The sequence below is a fragment of the Cucurbita pepo genome, unplaced genomic scaffold (genome assembly GCF_002806865.2).
Source record: "Cucurbita pepo subsp. pepo cultivar mu-cu-16 unplaced genomic scaffold, ASM280686v2 Cp4.1_scaffold000267, whole genome shotgun sequence".
In the NCBI taxonomy this organism is placed as follows: Eukaryota; Viridiplantae; Streptophyta; class Magnoliopsida; order Cucurbitales; family Cucurbitaceae; genus Cucurbita; species Cucurbita pepo.
Window position 1 is genome coordinate 14,713 of NW_019646515.1, and position 7,731 is coordinate 22,443.

The following is a 7,731-nucleotide window of genomic DNA, read 5'->3' on the forward strand; positions in this document are numbered from 1 at the left end:
TTTTTTTTTTTTTTTTTTTTTTTTTTTTTCATTGCTCTGTTTCTTTTCTCTTTGACTTTATTCGACCTAGGGTATCCCCTTAGGGTGAGCCAGTGTTGTTTGTCAAAAAGAAAGATGAATCGATGTACTTGTGCATCGATTATAGAGAACTAAATAAGAGAACGATAAAAAACATATATCTTCTGCCTCACATAGAAGACTTATTTGACAAATTTAGGGAGGCGACAGTATTTGCCAAGTTAGACCTTCGGTGAGGGTACCATTAAATTAAGATTAAAGAGAGGAATGTACCAAAAAGAGCGTTTATGACAATATACGGTCACTACGAGTTCATAGTGATGTCGTTTGGCCTCACTAATACCCTAGCTTTGTTTATGAAATTATGAACCGAGTATCCAAGGACTATTTGAACAGGTTCGTTATCGTGTTCATAGATAACTTCCTAGTATACTTGAAAACGTACCAAGAACACATTCGAACGGCGAATGCCGGAGTTTTCATTCGCACATGACCCACAAAGAGCACCCGACGTCGGGGTCACCACGGAAACCAAACTCGACCTTCAGCCACCTCCAAGACACCTGCAGAGAAGAAAAATACTGAGAAAACGAGAAAGACAGTGAGAAAATCCGACGAAGCTCTGGCAAAGCCAAACCCTATGAAATCGACGTCGAAACCTCCGATTTACGCAACGAAAATAATCCCAGAGGCTTTTACACACACCAGCGGTAGATTTAGACGATTCCTACACGTACACCGTCGGGCAAGGGAGACAGAACGTCAAATTTCTGAACCCTCTCAGATCTGGGAGTGTAAGGCCTTTACGAACCAAACAAATACTAAAAATGAAATTATGGGGAGAAGGAGACTCGGAAACGGAGAAAAAAGGAGGGAAAAAAGACGTCGAAATGACGTTACCGAGGAGAGAGAGAGGTCGCCGACAAATTTCGTGTAACCGGGCGAAGAAGACAAAGTCCGACCTAAGGGCTGGACTCCCGCAACCTGAACCGAGTCCAACCCACTCCAGTCCAAACCTCGGTCGACGACACCCCCGAGGCCCAGTCACCTCAGCCCAAACCTGAAAGCCCAATTACGGCTTAACCCATCAGCTGCGACCCAAGACAACCCAGCTGAGCCGAGACCCGCAAGCCCAATCCAATACCCAATGCTCACAGCCCAGCCCACCTGCAAAGGTTTCCTTTCAGTCTAGGGCCGATCCATCACTCGCGGTCAACCCAGACCTGCGACTGCAACCGAAAACCCGCGCGCTCGACGCGACAACCCGCGCCTCGACTCGAGACCGCTGCACATGCGTCGCCCTCTGGTTGTGCCACGTGGCACATCTGCAGCGCGACACCCCCTCAGCTCCAGTGACTTGATCAGCTCGGCGACGGCTTCTCGATTCCAGTGGCTTATTCGGCTTGGGAAACCTATTTTCGACCTGTTTGGCACCGTTTCGACCCTCGCGGACTTGCTTCGATCCCATTTAAGGTAAAATAGATCATTTTAAGGTCGTATTTCACAAATTCAAGTTGAAAATTAATTGTGTTTGTGAAATACTAACGAAGGTGTCGAATGATCCAACAGGAACCAACCACCAACGAAAGCGTAGGACGTATACGAGGAGCTAGGAGCTTAAGCTTATATTTTAGGGAGTACTTCGGCTAAGCCTACCAAGTAAGTGGCTCACCCATTGTAGGTTATACATTGTATGTTGTGTTAGCACGTGTCCGTGGATTTGCACGTGTCATTAAATTGTATGCTAGATTCTTATACTTCAATACGTACGCTTGTGATGTGTGAATGTATGCTGTTTAGTATGATGTGATGTGCTATGCTTATGATGTTTATGATATTTCTGGATGATTCTGGCATGAATGATACTAAAATTTTGATTGTATACAGCATGAAATGTAAGACATGATACCACGATAAACGACATGAAGTGTAACCCCGTTAGGATTATGTATGATATGTAGACTGAAAAATGAGAAGGCATGAAAGATGATAGTGGGGTTATATTCATTAATGATAAAAGTAGAAGTATTGGTGACCTCATGCATTATGTGTGCTCATGCATTTGGGGGATACCCCTATTCCATCACGAGGGTACGGACGTGTACATCCAATGGCAGGACAACGATCGTTATGTTTTGCATAGCGCTGCCGTGATGGTTACTAGTTCTAACGGGTGTCCGGCCTAAGGAGCTCCAGAGTATGCTCGCCCGACAAGGAAAGTGGCCTAGCGGTGTGTGAACTGGCTGGTGAGCCCATACTCGCACGTATGGGCTGTGTGTAGAGTATATGGTACACGTCCAAATTTACCCGTTAGAACAGCACCGTAGGAAGACAGATTGAAAGATAGGTCCCATCATCTCATTGCATGTGATTGTTGCATAACCCCGATAGGGGATCACTTACTGAGTATTCTAGAAATACTCAAGCCTCGTGCTACTATATTTTTCAGATAAAGGCAAGGCACCCATGTGAGATCGACAGCGGCATCGCACACCCCGGGACCGTGGCACATGCATAGAATAGTTGTTTTCCATTTCGTAGTATAAGTTAGTATAGGTTGAATTTTGTTTGCATTCAAAGTATAGGTTAGTTTAGGTTGAATTCCCGTTTGCATCATTAGTATAGGTTAGAATAGGTTGAATTGTAATCGCATAATAAATCATAGGGTAGTATAAGACAATTGTTTCAGTGTTGTTCTTTTTCCTTTCTTTCCCTTGTATTCGTTTTTCACGAGGTAATAAAAGGCCAGCGTAAGTCGCATTTATGATAAGAGCCTATTTAATGTAAATTCCGCATTTCTAGGTATAGTAATGACCTTAGATTAAATAGGTAAAATTTACGGTCCTTACAAACAAGTTGTACGCCAAGTTCTCCAAATGCAAATTTTGGTTGTGACAAGTCTCATTCTTGGGCATGTGGTATCAAAGAATGAAATATTCGTAGATCTCACCAAAATCGAAGCGGTTACCAAGTGGAAATGCCCAATTACGGTTACAATGATGCAAATTTTTCTAGGATTAACGGGGTACTATCGAAGATTTGTGTAGGACTTTGCTAAGATAGCCTTGCCACTTACATAGCTAACGAGGAAGGGCGTACCATTTACATGGAACGATGCGTGTGAGACAAGTTTCCAAGACCTAAAACAAAGATTGGTAACAACCCTAGTGTTTACGGTACCCAAGAGTTCAGAGGGGTATGTGATCTATAGTAATGTTTCTAGGAAAGGACTAGGATGTGTGTTGATGCAACATGGCAAAGTTTTTTTATACGCATCCCGTCAATTGAGGGAATACGAGAAGAAATACCCTACACATGACCTAGAGTTGGCCGCAGTAGTGTTCGCATTAAAAATTTGGCGACTCTATCTGTATGGAGAGAAAACCCAAATTTACATCGACCACAAGAGTTTGAAATATTTCTTCACCCAAAAAGAGCTGAACATGAGGCAAAGAATGTGGTTAGAACTGGTGAAGGATTATCATATAGATATCTAGTACCACCCTGCAATGGCAAACGTGGTCGTTGATGCCCTGAGTTGAAAGACGGCCCACTCGTCAACCCTCATTACTAGAGAGGTACGAGTACAACAAAATTTCGAGTGAGCTAACATAACTGTAGTCAATGAAGAAGTCATAGCACAGATAGCTCAACTCATAGTACAACCTACACTTAGACAAAGAATTATTGATTCCCAACGAGAGAACCCTGACCTACGTAAGATTATGAGTCAACTAGCAGAGGGTCCAGTGGACAAATTCTCAAAATCCTCAGATGAAAAATTAATGTGTAAAGGATGCCTATGTGTCCCAGCAATGGAGGAGTTAAGGAAAGAGATACTGACGAAGGCTCAGAACTCGCCGTTTTCTATGCATCCAAGTGATACTAAGATGTATCAAGATCTAAAACAACATTTTTTGTGGCGAAGTATGAAGAAAGACGTAGCAGAGTAGGTGATAAATGCTTAGTATGTCAACAAGTAAAAGCTACCAGAAAAAAGATGGCACGGATGTTACAACCCCTAAGTATATTGGAGTGGAAGTGGAAAAATATAGCCATGGACTTCATAGTAGGACTATCCAAAACTCTAAAGGGCTGCACAGTAATCAGGGTAATTGTCGATCAGTTGACAAAATCGTCACACTTCTTGCCAGAAAAAGAAACATATATAGTTGACAAATGGGCTCAACTGTATGTGAAAGAGATAGTAAGATTTCATGGAGTCCTGATGGTAATAGTGTCGGATCGAGACCCACGCTTTACGTCGACATTTCGATTTGACTTTAAAAAGTATTGGGTACTCGTCTCGTCTTCAACACTGCCTTCCACCCTCAAACAAATGCTCAAACGGAGCGTTTGAATCAGATTCTAGAGAACATGCGCGCTTGCGTATTNCGATTTGACTTTAAAAAGTATTGGGTACTCGTCTCGTCTTCAACACTGCCTTCCACCCTCAAACAAATGCTCAAACGGAGCGTTTGAATCAGATTCTAGAGAACATGCGCGCTTGCGTATTAGACTTCTAGGGAAGTTGAGATTTCAAACTACACTTGATAGAATTCTCATACAACAACAGCTTCCAAGCGACCATCGGGATGGTACCGTTCAAGGCCTTATATGGAAAACGGTGTAGATCCCCATTATGTTGAGATGAAGAAGGCGATAGAGAATTGGTAGGACCAAAATTGGTGTGAGTCAACAATGAGGCCGTTTAGAAAATCCAAGCGAGGATGCGTACCCCTCAAAGTAGACAAAAAAGCTATGTTGATGTAAGACGTAGAAGCTTAGAGTTCAAAATAGGGAACCTAGTATTCCTGAAGGTGTCTTGAGGTTCGGGCGTAAGGGTAAATTGAGCCCTCGATTCATTGGACTTTTCAAGATTCTTGTGAAAATTGGTCGCGTGGCATATAAACTAGCACTACCGCCCTCCTCTCTTAGGGGTACACAATGTATTTCACATGTCAATGCTGAGAAAGTACATGACGGAACCTATCCACGTAATACACTACGAACCCCTTCAGCTTAACGAAGACCTAAGCTATGAAGAAAAGCCCATAAGGATCCTTCATCGAGAAGTGAAAGCCCTATGCAACAAAGATATTGCCTTCATCAAGGTACTATGGTGAAACTATCATACTGAAGAAACCACGTGGAAGCGGGAGGATGAGATAAGAGAAAAATACCCCAAACTAGTGCGGGAGTTTGAGACTTTTGAGGAAGAAAGTTCTACTTAGCGTAGTAGTCGAAAAACGTGAGAATTCTGGCGACCGTCGTAATTCTCGTCCTCAATTCAGACCACGCTCCCTCACTCCCCACTGCTCCCACTTGCTTTCAGCCACATACGCCTAGAAGGAAAACGTCAGAGAGAGGAAAAGGTAGAGAAACACAAGTTAGAGAGAGAAAAATCGAAGTTTTTCGACGATACCCAAAACGCCAAACCCATAACCAAAATGATCAAACTAGATGTTGGAACGCTCTAATCATGCCACGAAAGGGATCCTCGATGATTGTACGTTCGTCTAAGGTACATTTTGCGTCCTCCTACGTACATCATTGTCGGTAACAAGAGAGGAACCTCGATTTTTTAGAGTTTCATGGATCTATAATTGTAGGCGTTTTCAAGTCACGAGATGTCGGGAAAGGGTAGAATAGAGGCTGATAGAGAAGTAGAGGAAGAAAAAGGATGAAAAATGGTTTCAGAAATGATCAACAAAGGAGAGAGAAGTAGAATCGAAAAAACACAGAAGTCGGGGGAAGATGAAAGGATCCATCGGATCTGGGTTAGGTACGATTTGCAACCAATAACCTGCAAACCGAGAGCCACCGTGTCTCACATACATTTGTAGCCGTCAACCCATTTACTTTGAGTCAGTAACTGGCCTAGCTCGCGCCTGCACGATTAACACGATGCCCAAAATTGAACACTCGGCCCAACCCACATAGTCAACGTAGGCAACCCAACTCGACCAGGTCGACTACGACAACCTATTTGTAGGCTCAAATCGCATCCAGTTCCTGATAGGTTTCCACCAGCTTTTCTCTAGGCTCTAGGAAGTTTCGGCTTTACTCTATAGTTGTCTGACCTTCTAGGAAATCTTCCAATGGTGATGTGGTGTAGTTGGTTATTATGTTAGTCTATCACACTCAAGGTCTCTAGTTCATGTTTGGGTGATGCCATGTTTGAAATTTTTATTTTTATTTTTATTTTTATAATCCTGATTCATTTTAGACCTCTACGGGAAAGTTTAGGAGCTTTAGAGCTTGATAAGCCCGAGAATCGTGTCCTCGAACACACATTGAGCATGTAATTAATTGTTTGTTCTTTTATTGAAGAAATACTCGTAGGAATCAACAAGGACTAGGGTGGAATGGTTGTGAGCACGTTATATGCTCGATTTAGCCAAGAAATTTATGAACCAAACTTAGTATCCGAGGTCTAGGATGATTGGTCCAAAATACTGTTTTCTCTACACGAAGAGTAATTGAGTCTTTTATTACGTGATCTTCGAGGCTTCAAATGTCAAACTGTGATGAAAATGACAAAGAGAAAGAAAAATAAAACTAAAAGTAAAATTAAATTAATCATTAAAGTAATGCAATTTAAAACCAAACAACACCTCCACTAAACACGAATTGAATAGCAATGCAAACATGTGTTGTTAAAGGTTTGTTACAAATGGAGAAAGGGTTCGGGAAACTATTTCGAACGAAATATAAAAGGCCCAAAGTACACAAACCAGGTCGACACTCATAAACGACCCTCAAGTGACAATGCAGCTCTCAAACGCTCCCCCACNAACTATTTCGAACGAAATATAAAAGGCCCAAAGTACACAAACCAGGTCGACACTCATAAACGACCCTCAAGTGACAATGCAGCTCTCAAACGCTCCCCCACCTCGAGCGACAGTTAGCGAAGACGTGAAAAAGAAATCTAAAAGGCGGCGAGTAAAAAAGTACTCAGTAAGCAGCCTACTTGTAGGCTCTCATCGCATCCAGTTCCGGGTAGGTTTCCGCGAGCTGTTCTCTAGGCTCCAGGAAGTTTCGGCTTTACTCTATAGTCGCCTGACCTTCTGGGGAAGCTTCCAATGGTGTCGTGGTGTAGTTGGTTATCACGTCAGTCTAACACACTGAAGGTCTCCAGTTCAAGTCTGGGCGACGCCATATATGAAAATTTTATTTTTATTCTCTTATCTTTATAATGTGGATCATTTTAGACCTCTACGAGAAAGTTCAAGAGCTTTAGAGCCTTGATAAGCCCGAGAACCGTGCCCTCGAACGAGCATGTAATTAATTGTTTGGACTTTTATTGAAGAAATACTTGTAGGAATCAAGGGTGGAATGATTGTGGGCACGTTATATGCTTGATTTAGCCAAGAAATAAATTTATGAGCTAAACTTAGTATCCGAGGTCTAGGTTGATTGGCCCAACAGGCTGTTTTCGCTAGACGAAGAGCCATTGAGTCTTTTGTTACGTGATTTTCGAGGCTCCAAATCTCAAACCGTGACGAAAATGACAAAAAGAAAGGAAAATAAAATAAAAAAGTAAAATTAAGTTAAACATTAAAATAATGCAATTTAAAATCAAACGGCACCTCGACCAAAACAAATTGAAAAAAAAATGCAAACATGTGTTTTTGAAAGGTTTGTTACAGACGGAGAAAGGGTTCGGGATACTGTTTCGAACGAAATATAAAAGGCCCAAAGTATATT

General features: G+C 42.2%; 1 non-coding gene across 1 annotated transcript; it reads left to right on the forward strand.

Annotated features, from left to right (window-relative positions):
- The first annotated feature begins 7,108 nt into the window (after positions 1 to 7,108).
- Positions 7,109 to 7,182, forward strand: TRNAV-AAC. Its single transcript has one exon. It is a non-coding gene; the product is annotated as a tRNA-Val (tRNA).
- Positions 7,183 to 7,731: the final 549 nt, after the last annotated feature.